We start from the raw sequence: 27,724 nt of genomic DNA on the forward strand, positions 1-27,724 counted from the left end.
CTTTATTTGGAGTTTCTTGTGCCAGCATTTGAAAACATACTTTACCAATTATTTTTTTGCACTGACTGCTAGAAAGCTGACTTTGTTGCCACGGAAATTACAAATGTGCCCATTTATAAGGGCCCTTTTGCACCCTTATATTGGGTTGGAGCGAAAGTTCTATCGTATTTTAAAGAAAATATTTGAAACCATTTATAAAAGTATGTGTTTAACATTAATCAATTATACAGGGTCCGGCACTCGAGGTGTAACCAATTAAGAAGGCCATACATTTATTTTATAAAATTACTTTTATTCAAATCAAAGTAAAAAATGTGTGAAAATAATACAAAATTAAGAATCAATTTACTTTTGCTCCATATGAACACATCTTGCCTTGACTATGGGCTTGAGAGAGTCCAGAAAGGAAACGCAAGCCGCCCGGATGTGACTCGCAGGTATTTTGGCCCACTCGCCGACAATGGCTTTTTTCAGCGCCTCGAGACCGGTGAATCTTTTAGTTCGGACCTTGCACTCCAAAATGGCCCAAAGAGAATAATACATCGGATTCGCGTCTGGTGAATTTGAGAGCAATTGTGTGGTCTTTATGAAGTTCGGAATGTTGTTTTTTAGCCATTCTTGGCTTACTCGAGCTTTGTGAGATGGTGCCGAGTCCTGTTGAAACGTCCATGGTCTGTCACCGAAATGTTTGTCTGCCCACGGCTTCAAAGCAACCTCCAGAATACTTTCCCGATAATATTTCGAATTTACCTTGACGCCGGGCTCGATGAAAACGATTGGAGAGCGCCCATCTGCGGGTACAGCGGCTCAAACCCTCACCTGTGGCGGGTGCTGTCTCCTGGTGGGTAATCGGTAACTCAAATTCTACTATGAGCGGTCGGTCAATATACAATATCGTTTTGGGAGTTAACGAATTGCTCGTCAGAAAATACAATGTTTGGAAATTGACCGCTTTCGGCCAAGCGAGCAACTCCTTCGCTCTCTCAAGTCTGACTTGTTGGTGCTTTGGTGTGAGATCATGCGCATTTGGATTTCATAAGGCTTGACTTTGAGATCATTTTTCAGTATGCGGCGGATGCTACGGTCAGCTATTTTCAATTCTTTCGCCATTTGATTGGCACTTCGTCGGGGACTTCGCTCAAGTCGCTTATTCACTTTTTGAACCATTTCACGTGACATTGAAGTCTTTTGATAGGTGGTCATCATGCCATTTCGCGGTGCTACCAGTATCATTGTAACATTACTCGTTACAATTTATTTTTTAAAACGTTCTGCCATCTTTCAGGTAACCTTTGAATTCCTGTTTGGTAGAAGTTCTCGTCCTTGGACTTAAAATAGTAAGCAACTGCCTTAGAAACACTTTCAAAAGACTTGAAGTTTTTCCCCATTAGATAATTTTGCAGATTTAAACAGGTAATAATCAGATGGTGCAATGTCACCAGGGTGACTAAGGATTTCCCATCCTAATGTATTCAGTTAGCGTAAGTGCTTCAATATCCGTTTGGCTATTAATGAAAATGTTTGACCCAGTATTAACCGGACATAATTTCAGAGCCAATTTAGCTACTTTTGTTGCAGCATAGATTTCAGCTTGAAATGTACTAATTAGGGAGTTGTAAAGACTTTTGGAGATCGAATTGTTGACAAAAGGCAGGCGCTCCTATTACTTCCGACATTTTGGACCCATTTGTGAAGAAATTGTAAGAATAGTATTTGAATTGTAGACCTTTCTGCCATCCATTTTGCTCTATAATGATGCTAGGCTTTTTGTCAAATTTAACTCATGGAATCACGTAGTCTGCCTTTTTATTTGAATCCAGAATGTTGCTGTGACCGAAGAGCCTCCGAGAGGACTGTCTTGACATCTTCAATCTTAGAGCAGATCTTTTTGTTAAGTTTTTTACTGCTCGTTTGATTGGATGCCAGTTGAAAATTCCTTCTATTGCCGCTGTTGGAGATGGGCTCATAGCGCCAGTTACACATATTCCTGCAATCCTTTGCACGCTTTCCAATCTTTTAACGCAAGTCATTTTATCGCACGCACTTTATCGTACATATATATACTATATATGTACATATGTATATAATTGGCGCACCCTGTTTGGGTGTTTGGCCGAGCTCCTCCTCCTATTTGTGGTGTGCGTCTTAATGTTATTCCACAAGTGGAGGGACCTACAGTTTCAAGACGATTCCGAACGGCAGACATTTTTTGTGAAAAGCTTTTTCTTGGCAGAAATACACTCGAAGATTTGCCATTCCCTGACGAGCGGCGACAGCTATTAGAAAAAACTTTTCCTTCATTTTGGTGTTTCACCGAGACTCGAACCTACGTTCTCTCGGAACTCCGAATAGTAGTCACGCACCAATCCATTCGACTACGGCAGCCGCCTTTATCGTATGCCTAACACTATTTTGTTGTATCTGGCTAGCAGGTGCAACTATGCGAGGAGAGCAAAATCACCCTTTGTGGTCGTATGTCTCTTCTCAGCCACCACAGCAAGGAACCAAACTAATTTTATACTGCATTTATTTATAGACTGAACAATCTTGTTTAACCTTTCTTAATCTTACCTGCTATGTATCGCTGCTTTTCCAACGGAAATTAATTCCGAGCAGTACGACACCAATGTCAAAATTTAATACGACCACATATAGGCTTAAAGGCGATCATATCTTTATTATTGCATATTTGTAGGTCTGTTTGTGTGTATGTACGTATTTATGTATGTTCGCATTCTCATGCGCTCAAATAACTTGTGATTTCGTCGCCAACTCAGTACTCAAAGCGGGCAACCCCAAATACCCTTAAAACGGCGCAGCTAAATGCCGGCTGCTTAGCTACCGGTGTATTTTCCTTTTGTTGTTTTTACTGTCAGATAAACAAACAAATTCGTACATAACTTCACTTTAACAACACATGCGGCAGCCACTGCCCGAGCGATGGCATTCAAAATGCAGGTGTGTGAGTGTAACATCAATAATAAATAAAAGAGAACACTCACACAGCCCTGGCAACGTGTGAGTAACTCCACAATCCTCTACTCACCTCTACTCACACGATTCCGTTACGCTTCAACCGCTGGAGCGCCATACTGCACGCCGCATTTAAAGTGTCGTCAACACGCACGCACGCGTTGGGCAATATTTTTACTGAGCTTTACCGCTCTACTCATCGCAATAGCATTAAGCTTGCTTAATGCCAGTGATGGCACGAGTTTCTCAGCAATAGGAGTTGGAGTAGCTTAAATCAACTGTAGTTTGTACTATACACTCGTTGTTGCATAGGCAACGATTTGAGCCCAGTTTGTAATGTGCAACAAATCCAATTTGATATTTAGTTGTCATAGAGTTGTCGAAGAGTTCAGTCGATTAAGAATTTTCCTGGAAGTTTCAGTGATTATGAAGATTAAAATAACAAATAATTTAAGCTGAACATAATTGGAGTGTAATTAAATGAAGTTGCACATTTGTTTGATCTAAAAAAGTTACTGAAGCGTGAAAGTAGTGTAGATATGTATAATAATATCATAGCGCACACGTGATGAAGAAAAAAATACTATAACAGCTACAAATTAAATGAAAATTTAATACAAATAAAATAATTAAGAACAAAATATATGCACGTATGTATGAAGTTTTAACAAAAAGAAAACCTCGAATAAAATCGCCATTTACAAGCGCGTGCAATTCAAAATGATCAACTAAGCAACGTCGCATAGTGTAAACATAAATCCGGCCGAGAAGCCCTAAAACTAATAATAATTACACATGGCCTGCGCATAAATCCGTATGTCACGCTTCGTGTCACATCACATTTTCGGGGTTCTTGACTTCTTCGAACCACAGAAGCACAAATTGTGTCACGAAAATTAAGAATGAAAAAAACAACTCACCAAATGTATGAGTACAAAAGTGTTGCTGAAAGAAAACATATGAAAACAGCCCACCTGGTAGTGGGGGAAAAATAATCAGAATATAAAAGAAATCGCATAAACAGTGTGGAAGCACATGCCAACCTACATTTACTTAAAAAAAATACTGCACCTTAATATAATAACACCTTTATTGCGGAAGCAAGGAAGGAAGGAAGGCAGAAAGTGTAAATGAGCTGTAAGGATTTCTGTAAAGGAGACCCTACAAGGGTAAGTTTGATACGCACGTATTAAGTGCGTTTGCAACTCATTTTGGCTTCCCTTTAGCTTCCCTTTGGCTTTAACAGGATGTGCTTTTATTTGTTAAACCGTTCTTGTTTGTATTTTCACAAATATTAATAGACTAGCAGTACCAGTAGTAATATACATATATTTATTTTTTCAGAAATTAAAAAAAAAAGGTTTAAAATTCATTTGGTTATAATACCTATAAATATTTATATACATATATTCAGAAGACATCACAATTAGTCGTCTGCCATTTTCCTTACGTAACATCGGTTAATAAGTCCCGGGCCTGGATAAGAAAATAAAATTTTTATTCAAAATGGCAATGGTACAATCATTCCAACGAGTTTGTAGCTTTTCTATGCCTGTTTTGTAGAACGATTTATCTTCGGCCATAGAATACGCTTCAGTTTTAGCGATAACTTCCTCATTTGATTGAAATTTCATTCCTCGGAATATATAATTATTTTTTTTGAGGTCTGAAAACAACCAGTAGTTGCGGGGGTCAGATCTGGACAATACGGTGGGTGGGGAGGTAATTAGAAACGTAATTCGTTCAATTTGACCATCGTTTTCATCGATTTGTGACACGGTGCATTGTCTTGGTGAAAGAGGATTTTTTTTCTTCTTCATATAGGGCCGTTTTTCTGCGATTTTCTCCTTCAATCGTTCCAATAATTCACAGTAATAATCAGAATTAATTGTTTCGCCAAATAATTCCAAATAATTAATGAAAATTATACTATGCGAATCCCAAAATATAGACGCCATAACCTTTCCAGCTGACTGTTGCGTCTTTGGACGGCTTTCACCAGGGTCCAGTCAACTCTGATGACTGCCGTTTCGACTCTGGTGTGCAGTGGTGGATCCATGTTTCATTCGTTGTCATATATCGACGCAAAAACTCAGACTTATCCCGCTTAATAATGTCCAAACAGCGATTTGAATCATCAATTCATTGTTGATTTTGTTCCAGCAAACGTAGCAAACGCGGCACCCATTTCGACAACTGCTTTTTCATACCCAAATGTTCGTGCAAAACAGTGAACACACTGCCTTTTGATATCTTCAGGATGTCAGCTATCTCTTGCAACTTCATTTTACGATTAACAGCCAGGCCTCATTTCGACCAGGACGTTCGGCCACGTTTAAAGTCAGCATACCATCGTTTGATGATTGTTTCCGATGGAGCAGAGTCCGGTTAATAATTATCGAGCCATTGCTTTGCTTCAGTGGTATTTTTTTTCAATAAGAAAACAATGATAAATCAACACACGAAATTGCTTTGAATTCATTGTTTTTAAAAATAGCAAAAGTAGCACTGGAACTTGTAGCACTGGAACTTGGGAAATATTGTAATAAACCGAATGTCTTGAAATTTTGACAGTATACCTTCAGCACTATTAAATAACAAAATCTATGCACTATTAGGGGCGCCATCTAGAGATCAGGCCCGGGACTTATTGACCGATGGTAAATACAAATAATATAACCAATTAGTTAAACTCCTCTATCAAATAATTTCTATAGCGTTTTCTAAATACAAATACCAAAATTTTTATTCAATTTTCATCGTTTTCTCCATATACTGTTAGTTCTGATTTTTTTAACATTGAGATATCTTTAATCCGCATTCCTTCTCTTATGTAGGTTGAACTCTTTGATTTGTCTAAGTGTTTGTGTATGCGTGATGCCCTTGCAAGTGCCTTTTCGCTATATTCTCTGGCCTCTGGTGTTTGGCCTTTAATTCTGCCAGCAACTGTATGCAAAGGCAGTGCCGCTGCGTACAATTGATGCATTCATCGAAAGTTAATCCGAATTCTGAGCCCATTTCATTTAGATGTTTATACTAGGAACTGTTTTTTTTTTCTTTACATTCATATAAAGTTTTAAAAACATATATCATTGGGTGTTCAATGCATAAAAATGGCTTTCTTCAGCTGGGATTTCCAGCAAAATTGCATTGCATTGCAGTTTGTCAACCTCATCCGATAAATTATAGCCCCACATTTGGGCAGCATAAGACTGTGTGGATCTACAGACAGCTTGAAAATGTTTCCATTTATTTTAACGATATTGACGATTTAGCTATACTGGGCTATAATTTGCAGAATCATTTCTGTAGTCAGTCTTCATTTACTTTCATGCAAAATGAAAGAATCTAATAAATCTATATATATAAAAATGAAATGATGTTCGTTTGTACGCATTTTTTTGGGCCGATACGAGGCCAATTTTATTCGTTCTTTTTTCATATTATAGGAATCCACTAGTATACTATAATTATGTATATATATAATAAAAAATATATAAAACCCTCCTGCTACGGCAGTATGCTCGCCGGATTGAGAGGTGCAAAATTTGTGTTTATATGGAAATAGTTCTACAACTGAAACCTCTTTGGAGGCCCTATGTTCCATTCGGGACAAAAGGAATTGAGGATAAATGTAAAAACAATAGGCTGCTGTTGCAGAGCCAGTGTGCATTGCGGTAGATCCGCCACACATCTTTTATGATTTGATGATTAGTAAAATCTACTGCCCAAGAATTGAAATCTACCGCATTTTAGGATACACAATTTGCAGCTTTTAGTTCAAGGTACTGAACTTTGTGGCAGCATTCAAAAAAAAGGTGCTAGAAAATCGTGCCGACCAGCACCTTCATGTCTAGCAAAAGGGGAGGCTATTTTTAACGAATTGTTATTTAAAAACTTAAGTAAGTTCATATGTAATATATATAAGAACAATTAGCGCTTACATCCCTTATTTAGTGTTTGGCCGAGCTTCTCCTCCTATTTGTGGTGTGCGTCTTGATGTTTTTTCCACAAACGTAGGGACCTACAGTTTTATGCCGCCTCCTAGTGGCAGATATTTTTTATGAGGAGCTTTTTCATGGCATAAATGCATTCGGCGGTTCACCATTACCTGCCAAGGAGGGGCTGCTATCATTTGGCTTTTCATGCCCGGCATTTTGAACGCGTGTATCATACTTCCGAATGGTAGTCAGGCTCCAACGCAGTCGGAGTTTCGTGTGTAGAAGTCCACGCAAGTGGCCAGGACGATTCTTCTGCATACGATCAAAGGAGCTCACAACTTCCTGGCTTCGCCCAAGTATTCTCTGGGTAGCTTTTGAAAGCGAAGCTACCCAGGATATCTTGTGGTGCGCTAGGTTTTATTCGCTCGAGGAGGTGATTGCAGAAACGAATGCCTATTTGTAAGACTTGAACAAATCCTATTATTCGGAAGGGATTTACAAACTATAATAGTAAAAAAAGATTTTGCTTCCACCCCTGCACTTAGTAAACTTCTAACCAACAAAGTTGGCTGCACAAAGTCAAAGAGAAAAAATTTTCGTAGTCGCTATATTATTTATGTTGAATTGAATTGTGGCCGGATTAATGGGTTTGTTCCAAAGCGAACATAACTTTTTTACATTACGTCTTTCTAATGAGTTCCTCTGTTAGCCATTACAAACGTCTGTCTGCTTGTTCTGCTATCAAGAGCATGACCCTATGCATGACGAATAGAAGATGTTAACTGCAGGCTAAACAAAGCAAGGGCGGCATTCGAGCGAATGCATACAGTAGAAGGAGTTTGCAAATCTCCAGGCGCACTAAACTACGAATATTCGGCTCATGCGTTAGAGTCTCGAACCATTTGACATATTTGGCTGATGCATTTGCCGATAAAAATACATATGAGGACGTAGAAGAGGTCAGTCTAAGCATCTGAGTGCGCACAACCTCGATAGACTTTTATTCAGCCACTGCTTTATTTTTGGTGGGCGTCTGGAGTTTTTCCAATAAAAAGGCTTTTATGAAATTTACTATTTTATGATTTTAAACTACTGAAGGAAATGCAATAAATCGATGAATTATAAATTCAGATATCAACGGAAGCAAACATAAATAAAGTATGAAATAAAAACTGATGCGAGGGCGTTGACACTGTCTGAAAAACTTAGGTTCAATTAAAAGCTTGAAACAGAAGCAAAGAAACATAAATAACGCAAACTATTGAAAATAGGAAATCATAAAAAAACACATAAGCGGTAAACAAATTAGCGAATGGATATATAATATATGTAAGTATGTGTGTAAGCAAGTGCGTACGTAGCCACACATCAAATGTGATAAGTTATTACAAGAAGTCAAAATTCATAAAACTAGTTTGAGTAAATAAGCCGTTTAGTAATAAACTTGATTGGTAAATAATCAAAAATCCTGAACTTTGTGCTCACCAGCAGGTAATTATTTTCTGCGTCATGCTCGCACGCTTGACTTGGTCTGTGTCGATGCCACTTCCGGTCCTACCACGCGCTATTTTACTTGTATGTTTCACCCTAAATTAGCACTTGTAAAATACCCGCACACAGGTGCGTAGATATGTATGTATGTACATTAGGTTGCGTCACTCTTCATATGAAAAAAATCGGTACTGTTTTTCCACTGAAATTATGAAATTTTTTATACTTTAAAACTTACATATGTGAGCTGGACTGATTCGAAATTGTCCCCAAAAATTGAGTTTTCATTTATAAATAAAAGTAGCTTTTAAAAATATTTTTTGGAAAAATCACCTCAGCTGATGGAAGAAGAGTGTTGATATTTCCGAAGAAAAATGTGGCACGTGAATGGCTAAAAAATTAAAAGGGTGGAAGAATATATTTTCAATGATGCTTTAAAAGTCTGAATCGGTTAAGATTTGGCTGAGTTATTCAAGATTTTTTTTTGGAAATTGGGTTAAAAAAATGTCAAAAATAGCACCAAAAATTTAATTATTTTAATTGCGTTGAAATAATTGTAAACAAATTTTTATATTTATAAACCGGTTGGGTTTGCAATTTTAATTTCTTGTACCCAAAAACCACATACATGCAAACAGTTACATAATTTTTTTTCCAAAAAAATGTTTTAAAATTGTGGATTAATAAGTAAAATTAAAAATAAGCTGACTTGAAATCCATTTTAGAGGTATCGGATTTCAAATTGAAATAATTCAAATTCCAAAATTCAAATTTATTGGTCAATCTTGATTATTTTTGTGTAGAACCATTCATGACATTTACTTTTTAAAAGATAATCCCTTGTAAATTTTGGCCGCGATTGCGCCGTAATTCGACCATCCGTAGACACAAATTTAGAATGATTCACTGGAGGACTTCGATCGGTATCTCGTGAATAACTTTAGTAATGTTGGCTTTTAATGGCTCAATCGTGGTTGGTTTATCCACAAACTATTTAGACTTTACATATCCTCACACATAAAAGTCCAAAGGAGTGATATCACACGATCTTGGTGTCCAATCTACTGGTCCGAGACGACAGATAAGCATATCGAAAGGAAGACGCAATAAATTCATTGTTTCACGGGCTGTATGGCAAGTAGTGCCGTCTTGTTGGAACGAAATATTGTGGAGATCACGGGCTTAAATTTTCCAATTTCTGGCATCAAAAAGTCGTTTATCATTGGCGCGATACCGTTCGTCATTCACTGCTACATTAGCGCCAGCCTCGTCTTTGGAGAAATAGGTATGCGCCGATGATTCCTTCAGCCCATAGGCCGCGCCAAATGGTTGTTTTCAATTGATGTGATTAAATGGCTTCGAGTTGCTTTTCAGTCCAAATACGACAATTTTGCTTACGAGTATTGACATAGCCATGAAGCCAAAAATGAGTCTTATCGCTGAACGAAATCCGGGCCCCAAAATGCGGATCTTTCGCGAGTTTTTCAAGAGTCCAACGACTGAAATTATAACACTTTGAAAGATTAGCCGGCTTCAAATCTTGAACTAGCTGTATTTTATACACTTTCGAAGCAAGAGCTTTGTACAAAATCGCCCAAGTAGTGCCATAAGATAAGCCAAGTTGTTGAGATGGGCGCCGAATCGACTCTTCTGGGTCTTCGGTAAAACTCTCATTTACAACCGCAATATTTTCTTCACTTCGGGCTGTACGTGGTCTAGTCGGTCGAGTATCATCCAATAATGTGAAATACTTTCAATTTTGCCGATGGTTTGCCGAATAGTGCATTCGGACGGTTATGTATACCATAAGTTGGCCTGAGTGCGCGATGAACACTTTTCACGGAGCGGCGATTTTCGTAATACAATTGTACGATTTGTAAATGTTGTTTAGGCGTAAATCTTTCCATGATGAAATATCAATGAATATTGAAAAAAATATGTATTAAGTTTGACAGTAGTCACGCATGATCTGTCGAAAAAGAAACCCAATTGGAAAAAGTACCTCCAATCTAATCACCCTTTATAAACGGGTGAAGTGTTAGTAAAATAATCACCGCAAATTTAATTTCTTGTACCCAAAAAAATCAGTAAAATAAATAAAAATTTACTGGGAGATAACAATTAAAACCAAAAATAAGGTGGCTCAAAATCCAATTTAGAGCTTTGCTTTCATGGACTTTTTTGTTCAGCATTGCGAGTAGACTCTTTCAGACACTGAAACAAAGCAGGGAAAAAATGTAGCCCGCCCTAATGTATGTATATATTTGTCTATATGTATATGAAAATCATATATGTATTACCTGGTGGTATGTTAAAAAATGTTAATACATGCAAGAGTATGTACCTTTTTTTCCGACAAACTTGCCGCCTCTTTTGTCATTGCGACGGTAGCATTTCCGTAACCGCCAACAAAGCATCCTCAGCGTCCAACAGTCAAGTTCAACGCCAACGCTGCCACTCCAATTGTGTTGATGTTTTTGTTATATTTCAAATTATTGTCCTAGCATTTGTTTTTTCCCCATCAAAGTTTAAAGCAACACCATCACAGCACTACCAACAGCAATAACAGCCGCAAAATAAACAAACCAACAAACGAAGGAAAACAGCCGTTGCGCTGCTATGATTTTGACTTATACACCACCAGCATTCCAACAAATTCAATAGAAAGCACAGCTGGAGATAATAGGTTTGTAGTACGAAAATACATACTTATGTATGTATGTGTGTATGCATGCGTATACGTATAAATACAGAGCTTAATTCTTCTGCGTCCGTGCATCGATCGCGGTGTAGGTGTTAGGGGTATCGGCGCACATACACGAACGCACATCTTTAGAGCTTTACTCGTAATTTGTACGTCACACTTGAGATAATTTCTAGCAACAAAACTCTTAGTTTGTTTTTAGCTTAATTATTTGCATATTCGGGGCGGGCAGTTGATTTATAAACTAAGTAGAAAAAACTTTAATTGTCCAACAAATTCAACACAAGAGAAATAGTGATTAGAAAAGAAAAAGTACGAACAAATTGAAAAAAATAGAAACACTATTGGGATCAGCTCACGAAAGCAGAGCATCTTTAGATTTATGGCATAATAGTCCAACCATATCGCACCTGCCGAATAAATAGCAAAGACAACTTGAACTTTTCCCTAACCACCTGCGGCTGGCGACTCGCTGATGGCTGCGCTGTGGTTCATATGTAGACCAACGTACCTTTTTACAACTTAGCGGCCTGAGACTTGCGAAGCATAACAGTGTTTTTCATTTGGTGTCATTAGCACTCTAATTTGTATGCAAAGAATTGTATGTATTTGTCTATATATACAGGGTGCTTTCTTTTCGACCTGCGACACTTCAGGATTACGTTCTCTATTTAATAGAGTAATATAAAAAATCTAATTAACTTACAATGCACGCAAACTTCCAGGAATGCCACGAATAAAATTGGAAATAACAATGTTTTTCTTACAATCATTGTTTTTTTATTATAATATTGTTTGGGGAAAAAGAAAACCATTATTTTTGCGTAAAATTCAAAACTTGATTTAAGGGATTGTCCCATTTGAATAAAATATTCACCGTTTTGTTGTATAATTTGCTCTCTCACAGAAGTCTTGGTCCTTGTTGGCGTTAAACTCTAGTAAACGATTTTCACAATTTTCTCTTGATGCCAATTTCTTATCACTCAGGAAGTTTTGCAATGAGAGAAAAAGGTACTAATCGCTTAGTGTCATGTTCGGACTCTATGGTGGATGCATTAAAACTTCCCAACCAAGCTGCCGGGGTTTTTGGTGAGTCATCACAGACGTGTGTGACTTTGCATAGCCCCGATGAAATACAACACCGCTTCGGTTGGCCACTTCTGGTCAATTGTCATATTCAAACGGTTCATTGTTGACAGTTGTTGAGATCTGAATGTAGCTTCATAATGCCCCTCTCACAGAAATCTTGATTCTTATTGGCGAAAACCCCTAATCGATTGATACCAATTTCTGATCATTCAGGAAGTTTTGCAATGAGCGAAAAAGGTGGTAATCGCTTGCTGTCAGGTCCGGACTCTATAGTGGATGCTCAACCAAGCTCTCAGAGTTTTTGGCGAGCCAATACAGACGTGTGTGGCCATTCGTTTTCCTGACGGAACACAACACCTCTTCTGATGGCTAATTTTGGCCGTTTCTGGTAAATCGCTAGCTTAAACGGTCCAGTTCAGTAGAGATCTAAATTTAATGTTTGGCCATAAGGAAGCAGCTCATAATAAATTATTGCTTTCAAATCCCACCAAATATACAGTAGAACCTTCCTGGCCCTTAGTCTTGATTTGGCTAACGTTTGAGTTGCTTCATCACGCTTTGACCGCGATCGTTTTCGCACAATATTGCCGTATATGACCCATATCTCATACTCAGACCCGTTTTAGAAAGAGACTCGGAAGCGCGAACCTACCCGATGGATTTGTAATCATTGTAAGTGTTTTCGATTGAAATGTTTGGAGTATTTCGTTGTTAGAATTGGCTCCATTGCCCCAGAACTGTATGCCGTAGGTCTATATCGGTTATAATATGGATGTCTACAGTGAGAGCTTGCTTTTGAGAAAAACATGATAATCTCGATTAACTGAACTGGTTACAGATATCGGAGTTTGATTCTAAGTGTCTTACGTATACTGAAAATATGTGTTTTTCATGTAATCTTGCTGTCGAGGTGCATACCAAGATATTTCGTTACATTATTTTGGGGTATGATTACATTATTTAGTTTCACTGGAGGGCAAATGCTTCGATTGGGTGTAAAAGTTACTTGAACTGATTTTGTCTCATTGGATTTTATTCTCCATTCTTTTAACCATTGAGTTAAAATATCAAGTCCTTTTTGGTGGTTGGCTTCAATTGCAAGAATCGCGGTGATATCTGTAAAAGTGTCGACGATAGTTTCCTCAGTGACTGGTAAATCGTGGGGGAAGAGCAAGTATATTATTTTGACCATTATACTACCCTGGGGTACACCACCTAAACTTTCACAGAGTTCAGAGTGTTCTTCGGGTTGCTTAACAAATAAATGTCGGTTCTTGAGGTAGGACTTGAAAAGTGTACTAATTTATGGGTAGAGTGTGCTTTATTTTGCATAGCAATCCGTCATGACAACCGCTGTCAAAGGCTTGGGATATGTCGAGAAATGCGGCTGTGTAATACTTCTTCTGCTCAAAAACTTTATGAATACTATTTACTAGTATGTGTACCTGTTCGATGGTGCCGTGTGTCTTTTTGAAGCCCAATCGATGACTTGGGATTAATTTTCGGTCTTCATTCATAGGCATAACTTTTTTGAGAAAAAGCGATTCCATAACTTTAGATTCCATAACATTATTTTTAACTGTGCGACTTTCCAATGGGGAGAAAAAGCCAGGTAATGTGATATGTGTGGTAGTTGCTTAAGCACTTCTCCTGTGATGAAATCATATCCGGATGATTTCTTTGGCTTAAGCTTTTTATTGCTGTTTTTACCTCTTTCTTTGAAAATTTCGTTTATGGGCGGGTCCATTTCTGATTAGAGTTCTAGAGTGTCTTTGACTTTTTGAGCAGTGTTTAGCGAGGATTCGATTTCATGTGGTGTAAAAACTCCGTATAAGTGCCAAGCAAATGTGTTAGCTTTTTCGAGATCTGATTTAGTCCATTTATTATTTTCCATGTAATCGCAAACATTTTCGTGCGCTGATTTTCTATGACTTTCGACGTGAATTGGAAGAAAATCATCTCAAGTCATCGTTTTTCGCATTCAATTCAGTCTCACTTCGCCGGATGATGCATTTCGGCAAGGTCTTTCATAGAAAACTGTGCTGTGCGTGAACTGACATGGCATTATCGTTATTTCAAGCACCGTGAGATTGAGGCATATTTTGACATTCATATTTGACTAAAAAAAGATTTTTTCGCGTTGGATGCCGCATAATTTGATAATCGCTTGTGTCGAGTGATGCAAAGAAATATTGAAACGCATGTATTTTTAACGTTAATTTCATGGAAAATATTTCCAAAAAGAATTAAGCTATTTTTGATTACATAAGTATATAAATATTTATTTTTACTTTACTGTAATTCTAAATCTAAGTAGCAAATCTACCCAAAGCTCCTTACGGAGGCAGGATCACATCCTCACATCTGAGATGATGATGATTAATTGCTATCGCGCTGAGCACTGGGCCCATAGTGCCAGAACAAATGATTTTCATTGATTTTGGCTTTCAGCTTTAGCCTTATCCTATGTTAGGTTTTCGCCTGTACGATCAAGGTCATCTATGTTGCAACGTCACCATGAGTCCCTATTTCGCCCTCCCTGTTGATTCCAGTCTAAATCAGCTCTGCTGAGTTCGTGCGCTGGTTTACGAATATCTGACATAGTTTCTTTATAATTGAAATATATTGTAGTTTTCATCAAGAGAGTATTTTTTAAATAAAATCTGTTTCAGAAAACCAGTTGAAAGAAAAACGTAGTATAAGCTGACCAGATTGCAATGATAGTTTTTCCAATTTTTATATTTTAGCAACAATCAAAGTTACCAATGGCATCCAACTGTTGAAATATTCAGTAAGGTTTGCCATTTCATCATACGCCGTTTCGCGCTTACCCAACATGTGGAAGTTATTAAAAAATATTAAGGAAACTCCGGGACAGTAGTAATTGCCATACAAACGGATGCAACGCTCGAAGTTGTGACGATTTTACCCAAAAATTAGACCGGCGGCCAATTGAATAATGCGCTTTCCATGCATAACGGCATGAGTGCAGCTTTAAAAATAAGTCAAAATCAGTTCTATAACTCAGATCGTTGATGTTTTTATTTAAACTAATTTTTTGCTTTTCTTTGGCCGAGCTCCTCCTCCAATTCTTGGTATGCGTTTTGATGTTGTTCCATAAATGGAGGGACCTGCGGTTTTAATCAGCCTCCGAACAGCAAATGGTTTTTGTACTTGCCGAAGTCGACCGCTATTAGAAAAAATGCTTTCTAATATTTGATGTTCATTCACAGAGATTCGAACCTACGCAATCCATTCGACCATCAAAACACCATCTGTCGTTTGGAAGTGACATAAAACGTTAGTCTCTCCATTTCACCCTCCATTTTCTCCATTTGTACAACAACACGAACACGTTAACTACAAATTGGAGAAGATGTCAAGCTAAACAACCAACAAAGGATATGAAAACAATCAAACGAAAATAATATATGTATTTCCTTTTTTGGAAAATTGCAGGACAATGTAAGTTGATAGCCTCAGCTTTCAATATAAATTTTCTATATTTCTGTAGCAGCTCGGACGTAGTGAGCTATCTAAAGAAATATGGTTGGCTGATATTTCTTTGACAAGTTCGAAATTTTCGACAGGGTGTGCCTAAATATCTGAAAATATGTGTATGCCTATACTTTCTACAGACAGCGATGGCTTACGCACGTGAAGCTAAGATATTTCGGCATGTGACTTGTGTCAAATATGCCTGCGCACGTTTCACCTAATGCCATTTCGCTTTGATGAACTTAATTTAATTATACAAATATAATTGGCTGGTTTCTCCGAACGAAAGTTGAGTTTTTGTAATTTTTATTCATCACTTAATACAAATAAGAGCGCTAGCTGCCGGGGTATAGCACTCAATGATTTATTATTATTATTTTTTTTTTTTTTTTGCTTTGAATAAAAGAAGTTAATTTAGAAGTATACTTGAATAAAATACGTCGATTTTTAAAATATCAGATTAATATATATATATTTTTAAATATCCCCATACTATATATTTCATAGTTTATTTTCTTCTGCCCCGCATCATCAAGTGTGGTTGTAGTCGATTGGATATGCACCGATTTATTATAACTAAATTTTCGGCACTCCCCCGGTCATGTCGATTTTCGGTCTAATTTCTTTTTCTTCCGCATGGTGCCTGTAACACGAATTGTTCTGCAGGAATCACATATGTCTAACATCAAGTCCACATACAATCGGTGGAAAAAAGAAAAAAAATATATCTGCGGTTTTCATTCATCTTGAATATTTTGATAAAAATGCCAGCTTGAAAATTGCACCAGCAAATTCGGAGGCGGTGTAAAACTGTAGAAAAACATGAAGACGCACAACATAAATGGGATAAGTTGCCGAGCAAAACACCGAATAAAGTATGTAAGCCCCAATTGTAAATATATACATATATATAACCTCGTTTTGGGATCTTTCTTTTAACGACACTTAAAAACTCAACAACGTGCGAAGCAAAGAGGCGTAAAGTTCGTTTCTTAAATCTTTCGTTGAGTAAAAGCTAACCGCTGAAATAATATAACAATAAAAATAATATAATATTAAAACAATTATTAATAAAAATTATTATTAATATTGATGATAATAATAGAAATAGTATGATAATAATATTTTTAAAATATTAAATAAATAAAGATATAAAATAATAACAAAAGCAAAAATAATGCATACTTGCGCAAGAGGCGTGCTCTATAATTTGTCGGGTCTGTACAACAAGGTTTCTTTCGCTACAATTTTCGGAACAACCGCTCATCTGTCAACCATACAAAGCTGCGACAACCACTATAATTGCAGATGACCAACTAACGCATAAAAGATCTCCGAAAGCATACACAGAAGACATAAATGAGCATTAACCAACTTCAATAAAATTACATTTCGTGGACTTTTATCAATTGGCCCAAATTGCATTAAATATTTCCCTAAAGGAATCAGATGTCTATTTGGAAAATATCATTTTCTAATTCACTTATTGTATTTGCTCTGCCTCATATGTCATGAAATATGTCATATGCCAATAAATAAATAATTGATTTCATTTTAAAAAGTATGTGTTTAACTTGCTTTTCAAAAAGGAGCTCTAACTAGGCAGACCTTACGAAGAAGCATATTTTTCAACTGTTTGGTCAAATACGGCAAATTTAAAAACGAATAATTTTCGTTATGAAATTTAAATCATTATTTAAAGTTTTATGTTTCTAGCGCAGATTTCGTCATTTGGAAACTTCACCTCAATACGTGGTTTTTATTTGATATTACACTTACTTTAAAGAGGTGCCCATTGACCACACAGCCTAATTACCTGGGCTAAACAAAAAAACAAGAAATCATAAGCCGTGAATATTAATCAACTTTTGCATATTTACTACAACCTAACGCAGCCAACAACAATGCATATCAAAAGTAATAGCAATTACCAGTAAGCCACGCACAACATGCAATACCGCAACAACAACAACCACTTGGGCATATGTGCGCTTGTACATATTTATACCCGCACGCACAAGTGCCCAAGGGTATTATACGGTTGTATGGAGCAGCATAAAGGAATCGGGATAGATATGCATACATTTACAAGTTGGCACATAATTTAATCAGCCTATCAGAAGATTTATACTTTTTGCTAATGGCGTCGTACGTCAGTCATATTTGACACTTGACAGAACTAGACAGCCGGAATATACAAATAGACAACCAATGGAGCGTAAAAGTCAAAATAAAGATTTTCATCACTCAAAATCAATTTGGTTTTATTTAGTAAAAGAGTTATTCAAAAATAAAATGCGATGATTAATTTTGCGCCACCAAGATGCTCAGCATAATGAGAGTAATCGATTAAGCCGCCCATCCATCCGCTCACGAGAGCTATAGCAAAAATTTATATACAGGAGAAAGAAAATTTATGTACAGTAGAAACTCGATTCTTCCACACCCCGATATTGCGACAAAAATTTTCGTTTTCGCTGCGTACTCAGTATTTTCGACATTAGAAAATGTGTATTTTGAAACTTGCAACATTTTTAGTTTTGTCTCTTTACGTTGTATTTTTGAGGATAAATCTCGGGAAGACCGTCAATGTCATTCTGATAATGACATTTTTTGAATCGAATTTAGAGGAAGTACCGTCTAATTTATTTGCTGACGAAATGACAGTTTCGCGGTAACTTTTGCATGGTGTGGCTTCATAATGGCAAAGAGAAAATTTACGCTGCCCACAATAAAAGAAAAAGCTGATACTCTTGAGCAACAATAAGTCGTATTAAAAAAAAATAACAGTCTATAAAGAAGTTTGTTAAGTGATCTGAAAGCAGTCCTGTTAGAACGAAAACTCTTAAGATTTCTGAGTTTCCAAAAATGGAAAAGGCGTCATTCAATTTGTTTGCGGATCAAAGGGCCAAAAACTTACTAATTACCAGTGATATGTTAAAACGGAAAGCCAAGTTATTACATGCAAAAATGCAGGTAAAGCCATGGGACATGGAATACGATGGCTAAAAATTTGCGGAGAAAATTATCAAATAAGACTGACTCCATCAACCATCTTTCATCAACCCATTTTTTGGACAAATTTAACAAAACAATTGTAGATTTTGACAAAAGACAGATATACAAGTACAATGCCGATGAGTCTGGCTTATTTTGGAAGCTCCTAATCGATAAAAGTCTTGTATGTACGCTTAGAAGAAACCTCGGCTCCGGAGTATAAGATCAGTAAGGAACGTTATTCCTTCCTTGAGCAAATGCTGCTGGAAATCCTAAAGTAAAAATAATGGCTATTGAGCAATCGGCGAATTCGAGTTCATTAAAAAAATTTGCTAAAATGACTGGTTGGATGACTTTAGCTGTATGTGAAAAATGGTTTCACAGAACATTTGTTCCAGACGTATGTTTAAATAAATACGTAAAAGAGTGCCTTCGTGCAGAAAATCTTCCAGAAGAAGCACTTCCTCTTCTCCCATGGATCAAAATATTGTATGGAGTAGAGCCCAAAATTAGCGAGCAGAGAAGTGGCGAATTGAAGGCGTATATGTTAAGATTAAACCCGTCCGTCCGATGTTACAAGCCATAACTGTCATTGTCTATAATTATTTTTGATTTTAACAACTAAAACCCAGCACAAATCTAATCTAAAATGTGCGCAGGTATAAAAAGTTCGGTTCGGACCGAATTTAGCACCTCCTTAATTGTTTTCGTTTAATTTTGCATGTAGCGAATTATGCTGCAAAAAAGCACTTGCACTTGCATGATTTATGAAAATGTTATGGTTAATTCAGTATTTAAAACGAAAAGTCCTAAATACCGTAGAGCGCAAAGTGTAAGCAAATAAATTCGAGAAAAGCTGCTGCGTATGCCGTAGATACACAAATACTTAAATATGTTCACCAACAAAGACGTTGCTCATAGGCTCATAATTCGGCAGATGACCGTGACCTTTTTAAAGTGCTTTTAATTGAAAAAAAAAAATAGTAATAATAATTGTGATTATTATTATGAAACTGTTTGCATCTTCAGCTGAAGATTTAATTGCATCAACTGGAAAAAAATACAAATAAATAAAATGATATAAAATGATATAAAGTTCATGCCTCTGTCTAATACGCGAAAAAATATGAAGTACAACCTAAGCAATCCATACCTTAATTAGGTCTTACTGCATACTTAAAATGAATAAATTCAAGGCAAATGAGTTGAAAGCAAGTAAGGCAGTGTTCAATTCGGTTCGGACTGAACTTTATATACCTGCCTCTTTTTTAAACACACAAACAATCCCATAGACAATGAAACAAAACTTAGTTTTAATATATAATTAAAAAGTTGGCGAGGTGTTTATCAGCTCTAAAATAATAATTGTTCGGCACCTTAAATGAGGTGGAGAGCAATGGGAGTACTAAGTTTGAGTGAGTTTTATTAAATAATAAGCGAAATACTTTGACGTATTTGTTGTTTTGTGTTAAGACATCCACGAGCCACGTGTTTTTACTTTTTGGAAATTGACCGTTATAAAGGAGGTGAGCGCGGTTATTTAGCGATTTCGCCCACTTTCAATACAAAACTATATCGAATAAAGAGGTGCTAAGTTTCATTAGGTTAGGTTATGGGGGTAGTCGGTCCGTATCACCAACTCACTTAGACCTTACAGGTCCGTTGTGATACCACTGTGCGACATGGGAACCTTCTTTATTTATTTTCATGAAACCATTTTGAGGCTCTTATGAAGCGCCGGATTGGTCTAATTCCCGCGCCAGATAGTTCTGTAAGAGAATTGAAAAAGTATGTGCCTTGAAAACCTGCTCTGATTTTAGCTAAGGCTGGACAATTGTAAAGGATGTGCTCAACTGTTTCTCGCTCTTCCTCATCTCTACAACTTCTACAATATTCCTGGGAGAATATCCTAATCTCAAGAAATGCCTGCCAAGTAGCCAGTGGCCGGTGACATAAGCCACGACCTTCGAGATATCTTCTCTTGAGAGGCTAAGCAATTCCTTTGTTCTTTTCTTGTTTATTTGCCGCTATAGTAGCCTAGCTGTTACGCATGTATCTTCATCTTCCCATGACTTATTGGCCTCTTGGGTAATGTTGTTTTTTATTATAAATTTAATCGTGGCCAAAGGTATTCCAATGGTACTTTTATCACGGAACAGTAGAAGAGCAGTACCTTTGTAGGCTAGCTCTTCAGCTCTACAGTTTCCCTCCATTCTCTGGAATGGACCTCCGGAACCCGAATAAGGCTGACCTTGAATACGACGCTAATATCATTTGGGGCTGCTCGGCATTCCTGTGCAACCTTTGATCTTAAGTAATTAATGATTTAATGGCCGCTTGGCTATCCGAAAATATATTTATAGTCGTTTTTGTTATGGAATGCGTATTTAGATATGTGGCCACTTCTTTTATGGCTAGAACCTCTGCCTGATAGACGCTGCAGTAATATCGTAGTCGAACGGATAGTTCCAGTCCTAATTCTTTCGAAAGTACTCCATAGTCGACTTTATCGTGTAGCCTGGAACCATCTGTATAAAAATTTAATTCCCCCCTTCTCCATGGTCTTGGGGTCTGCCACACCCCTCTTGACGGTATACTTGTCTTGAAGAGCCTTTCGAAGGTAAGTCTTGGAATAGAATAGTCTATTTCTTATTTGTGACTGTTCAGAGTGTGCAAAATAGAGGCGAGGCTCAACCACCGTTCTTTCCATAGCGCCATACTTTTGAGTCTAAGCGCCGAGGCGGCGGCCACGTTTTTTCTTACGAGATTTAGTGCAGGCAAATTGATTAGCACTTCTAGCGCTATTTTTGGGGTAGTCCTTAAAGCACCAGATATGCATAAAAGAGCTGTTCTTTCGACCTTACTCATGTATTTAGCGTAATTCGCCTTTAGAGCAGATAGCCACCATACAAGTATTCCATATATTAAGATTGTTCTAACTACCGAATTGTATAGCCATTGAGTAACGCGAGGTGTTAACCCCCATTTAATACCGACCTCTCTTTTGCAAATATATAATGCAACGTTAGTCTTTTTTACTCTTTCCTCAATATTAGGTTTCCATGTGAGTTTCCTATCTAATATGAGTCCTAAGTACTTGGCATTCTCTCTCAAAGGAATCTCCACATTATTTCAGTTTTTGCGGGACTAATAGCGTCCCCTACTCTCAGTCCAGCTCCCAAGCGTGGCCATGTTAGAGCGGAGAATGTCCATAAGGGTGTTAGGATATCTGCCTTTCACAGCAATTGCTAGGTCATCTGCGTATGCAGTGACGTGGCAACCCCCTCTCTCCAGGGTCAGCAATAGGGAGTTTACCGCCAAAATCCAAAGCAGAGGGAAGAGGACACCACCTTGAGGTGGCGCCTCATTCATTGAAATACATTAATTTTTACTCGAGTTGTCGTGCGCAAGGACGGACGAACGGGCAGAAAAGCATAACTAAATCGGCTTCTTTTATCAATATGCGCATTTTTCTATATATATGTCTATATCTATCTTAATTCCTTTGAGATTTTACATGCAACCTGAACATAATTATAATACCCTTGAGCACAAGTACGCGGGTATAAATACTCAAGGTCGTAGATACATACACTTTAAGTGCCAAAGTTATTTTATACTTATATGTATGTGCATATGTATGTATGTTTGTATGTACAAGGGCATGCTTGACGCTTCAAAACTGCTCTTCTATTTGCTTGGTGGGGTTCGTTAAGTCGCTGATTAGTCTGCGTGCACTTTTGCAACTTTCATTTAGCTTTTCATTCAACAGCGTGCATGTACATACATACATACATACATACATACTTATAAGTATTTGTGCATAATCATACGAACATAATGAGATTAAACTATAGCAAATTATATGTATCATATTATAATAATGGAATAACAATGAACCTGCTGCTGAAGCTATTTTTTGAGCCGATGAAAAATGTTGATAAGTTAAAATAATTTTCGGATTGATTTGCAAATATCAGACACCTGTAGTGCCACAAAAATAAATAAAATATAGCAAAAGAGTTTACTTCTCAAACAACCAAGCTTTCCTTTTAAAAATAAGTGGATGATGGTCATATTTGATTCAAATCGTTACAAACGAGTCCCTTGCGGTCGTACATCTACTCTCAGCCACCACCGCAAGGAACCATACTAATTGTATACTCTATTTATTCATTCTTAATCTTGTGTATTATGTATCACTGCTCTTTCAACGGAAATTAATTCCGACCAGTACGACACCCATGCCCAAATGTGATACGACCGCAAAGGTTTAATTCTGCAGGCTGATTCCCTTATTCTGGAATATAGGAAAGTCATATTTGTAATTCAAAGAATGCACGTTGCATTTAGGTTCTATGCCCCTCGCATATATTTAACTTTTCTGGCAACTTGCGTCTTCTATAGCTGAACTTATAGGCCGTGAGATTAAATTTCTCTAGTTATAATTCCTGCACTTCGCAAAGAAACCGAGTAATGAGACACACATTGAAGTCGATGGTGAATGCATTCAGAGGTTTGACAAATTTAAATACTTAGACCTTTTCATCAGCAGTAATTCTGACACTTCCGTGGCAATAAATGGCCAAGCAAGCGTGACAAATAAAGTATTCTTTGCACACATAAAAATATTCGATTGCTACCACAAGCTCAAAAGATGGCAATGTATAAAGCGCTGATATGATCCAGACTAACATACAGCAGCGAGATATGGGTTCTTAAAATAAAATACATCGATCAAATACTGAGGTTTGAAAGAGAGATACTGCGAAAAATAGATGGTCCCTTCCGTCGAGATGACGGAACATATCGGATAAGATACAATCATTAACTCAATGTATTGATTCAAAATGGAAACGCAATACGCTTTATAAATCGTCAACGAATCAGATGGACGGGGCACATGTATAGAATGCCCAAATAGAGAGCTCGGAATTTCGCGTTGGACGGAGAGATCGAGAGAGACCAAACAAAAGCTGGATTGATGAGTTTACAGCCGACGGTGCCGAGTCCTGTTGAAACGTTCATGGTTTGCCACCGCATTTACCTTGACGACAGGCTCGAAGGAACTGATTGGAGAGCGCCCATCTGTGGTTACAGCGGCCCAAACCTGCGGCGGGTGCTGCCTCCTGGTCGGTCAAATAAACCCCATCATTTTGGGAATTTACAAATTGCTCAATTTGAAAAATTTTCTCGACAGAAATTTACTGCTTTCGGCCAAGCGAAGCAACTCCATTGCTCTCTCAAGTCTGACTTGTTGCTGCTTTGGTGAGATCATGCTCCTTTTGGATCTTGTTAAACTTGACTTTGAGATCATTTTTCAGTATGCGGCGGATGCTACGGTCAGATATTTTCAGTTCTTTCACCATTTGATTGGCACTTCGTCGAGGATTTCGCTCAAGTCGCTGCCTAACTTCTTGAACCATTTCACTTGACGTTGCAGTCTTTTGATGACCACTTCCATGACGTTCCGCGGTGCTATTACTTTGCGCTATCATTTAGCCAACTAACAAACAGCTGATGCCCCCCTGCACGAGCGTTCTGAAGTTGGTTACACTTCGAGTGCCAGAACCTGTAATTTTGAAAAGAGCCATGGAAACTGAAAATATCGACGAATTTCTCTTGGCATATCGAATTCTCACCCTATCAGATCTCGATGGCAAACGATATGTGAAGTTTTTTAGTCGGAGATAAAAGAAAAATAACCTTTTTGTTAAGTCCGAAAAAATAGTATATTATAGTATCTGCTTTTCTTTTCTGGAAATACAAAAAATCGCGTTTGGAGAAGTCAAAAATCCAGTCGATGCTCATTTGGTTTTACGACTCCAAGGGACTTGTCCACAAGGAGTTCGTACCAACGGGCCAAACTATCAACGCAATTTTCTATCTTGGCGTTTTGAATGTTTGTTGTATCGCATTCGTCGAACTCATCCTGAATACTGCGAAGGAGGAAGCTAGCGCTTATTTCATGATAATGCACCATCTCATCGAGTCACTCTTGTGACTGATTTTTTGACTAGAAATCGCATTTTAACCATCACTCACTCACCGTATTCGCCTGATATGGCTCCCTGTGAGTTCTACCTATTCGGAAAATTGCATTTGGTCATGAAATGAAAACGTGTTGCGTCCGTAAAGGCCAACCAATAGGCTTGTTACCAATATCCTGAAGGACATTCCGATCAATGAATTGAAACACTTTTTAGAAAAGCCCTTAGCGCAACAGTGTATCGAGGCCAGAGGGGACTATTTTGAATAAATAAACTCGAAGTTATCAGAGCAAAGCTCCTGTCGTTTCTATTTTAGCTCAGTCTTGTTTATTTTGGACTTCACCTTCTAGAATAACGTTAGATCAGCATTCGTTAACAATTCAGCAAAAATATTTTGCTGGAAAGTGAAAAAGTATTTTGCAGAGCTTCCGGAGTAGGTTTACAGAGATGATATACAAATTTTTTTGAAGTTGCAGAATATTATATTGAAGAACAAAAAAAAATTTTATTTAAAAGTTTAAATTCTTTTGCTTTTGCTTTCTGACTTTTCAACCAACCTGTATATGCGTAAGTATGCACATACATCTGTGTGTACTTGACTAGCGCGCGCAATCATCGACCGGGGCGTGTGCAAAAGTACTGGCAACTTCTACAAGAACAATTGATTACGAATGGACATTCACACATGGACATTCAAAATTAATCACCCATTGGAAGATGTATAATTTTTGCTGCAAACAGACAAGCAATGGAGCGCGTGAAGGTCAAAATAAGAATTTCCATTACTAAAATTCATTTTTTTTGTATTTAGTAAAAGAGATATCCAAAAATAAAATTGATGGTTAATTTTGCGCCACCTTGTATGTATGTACTCGCACACACATTTATGTGAGCAATCGGATGCGCTTTCTTGTTTCTTTAGGAAGTTGCCAGAAGCATATGCTCGCAAATGAAATTGAAATTTAATTAGTGATAATTTACTGTAGCTATTCAGTTTGATTCAAATTGGCTTATCATATTGAGCTCAGTGAAACAGCGTACGGCTAATGGCTGGAAAGTGGACAATGTAAAAGTACATAAATATTTGTGCTTTCGTAAGATTACCGAAAACACGTGCAATGTACCTAATATAATAGGACTATGAATAAGTTCGTGCGGTTTTTTTTCGAAATTTGAAACTTTATTGACGTAAAATGGTTACAAATTTAATATTCAAAATATTGTCCATCGCTTACTACTACTTTTTCCCATCTTTCTGGCAATTCACGGATTCCCTTTGTGAAAAATTCGGTCGGTTTTGCCGCAATCCACGAATCGATCCATTTTTTGACTTCATCGTAATTACGGAAGTGCTGGTCAGCCAGGCCATGTTGCATCGATCGGAAGAGATAGTAATCGGATGGCGCAAGGTCTGGACTATACGGCGGGTGGGGTAGGACATCCCATTTGAGCGTTTCTAAGTATGTTTTGACCACTTGTGCAACATGTGGCCGAGCATTGTCATGTTGCAAAATAACTTTGTCGTGTCTATCGGCGTATTGCGGCCGTTTTTCTCGCAGTGCTCGGCTCAATCGCATCAATTGTCGTCGGTAGACATCCCCCGTAATCGTTTCATTCGGTTTCAGTAGCTCATAATACACAACACCCAGCTGGTCCCACCAGATACACAGCATAACCTTCAGGCCATGAATATTCTGCGCCGACGTCGATGTTGAAGCATGGCCAGGGTATCCATACGTTGCCCGACGTTTTGGATTGTCGTAATGGACCCACTTTTCATCGCCAGTCACAATTCGATGCAAAAAACCCTTTCTTTTGTGCCGTTGAAGCAGTTGTTCGCATGCCATGAAACGGCGTTCAACGTCTCTTGGCTTCAATTCATACGGCACCCAATGGCCTACCTTTCGGATCATTCCCATGGCTTTTAAACGTTTGGAAATGGTTGATTGATCAACTCCCAAAGTTTTTGCAACCTCTTCTTGCGTTTGAGCCGGATCTTGATCGAGCAATTCCTCCAATTCGGTATCCATGAACTTTGGCGGCGCACCCTCGCGTTCTTCGTCTTCCAAGCCAAAATCACCACTTTTAAAGCGTGCAAACCACTTCTGGCACGTTCGCTCAGATAGAGCATGCTCACCATAAACTTCCACCAAGATACGATGACTTTCGGCTGCTTTTTTCTTCATATTAAAATAATGAAGAAGAATTCCCCGCAAAAACACATTATTTGGCACGAAATTCGACATTTTCAAGTGTGGTAAAAATATTGTTGTTTACGCTTCAAATAAAAAACTTATACTGACTTTTGTGCCTTACGACAGTAGCTCTCCAATGAATGTTTGGAAATGTGGATCGATGGAATAATAATCAAGTTACGCCATCTGTTGTAAAACCGCACGAACTTATAAATAGACCTATTACATACATACATACATACATAGTTTGACATCTTAGATTAACTTCTTTAATGTCTGCAACAACACTTTACTATGTGTGACAGCAATTACACAAAATACTTTTTCTTTTAGTGAGCACATGTGGGCAACTATCAGTCGTGAGCTGCCTGAGCTGCTTATAAGTGTTGCACGCACACATGCACACTCTTTTGTATGCGAATATATGTATAAAATTAGAGCCATGCCGTTGGCTTGGGAAATTTTCGGTGCATTATTGTGAGTGCAATCAATGCATATTTATGAGGCGGCGCGGTGTGTTACATATACCTACATACATACATACGTACTTATGTTGTCTAAGTGTCAACAGATTTCGATTGTGCACTGCTCTGCTTACCCTGCTTACTGATACGTTATGACATCACATGCGATCCGTCTTAACATAAACTACTAAAAAGGGTCTTTCAAACTCGACTTCTTTGATTTCAAATTAAACACATATATTTTGAATGAAAATTAATTATTTGTTTATCGCTGATATTAAGGCGTACTCATAATAGGGCCCTACCTCGTATGCTATTTGGCAAAGCTTCAGTGACTTATGGCTTATTCTCATAATTATGAACTTCGAACTTTGAAGCCAAA

At 37.7% G+C, this 27,724-nt stretch overlaps 1 protein-coding gene across 1 annotated transcript in view; it reads left to right on the plus strand.

Annotated features, from left to right (window-relative positions):
- The first annotated feature begins 3,992 nt into the window (after positions 1-3,992).
- Positions 3,993-27,724, plus strand: part of LOC128855545 (cadherin-23) — a 49,292-nt gene continuing 25,560 nt past the window's right edge. The window contains exon 1 of the mRNA XM_054090531.1: positions 3,993-4,142. The gene's annotated coding sequence lies outside the window, so the exon portion shown is untranslated. The remainder of the gene's footprint in view (positions 4,143-27,724) is intronic.

The sequence above is a fragment of the Anastrepha ludens genome, chromosome 2, assembly GCF_028408465.1.
Source record: "Anastrepha ludens isolate Willacy chromosome 2, idAnaLude1.1, whole genome shotgun sequence".
In the NCBI taxonomy this organism is placed as follows: Eukaryota; Metazoa; Arthropoda; class Insecta; order Diptera; family Tephritidae; genus Anastrepha; species Anastrepha ludens.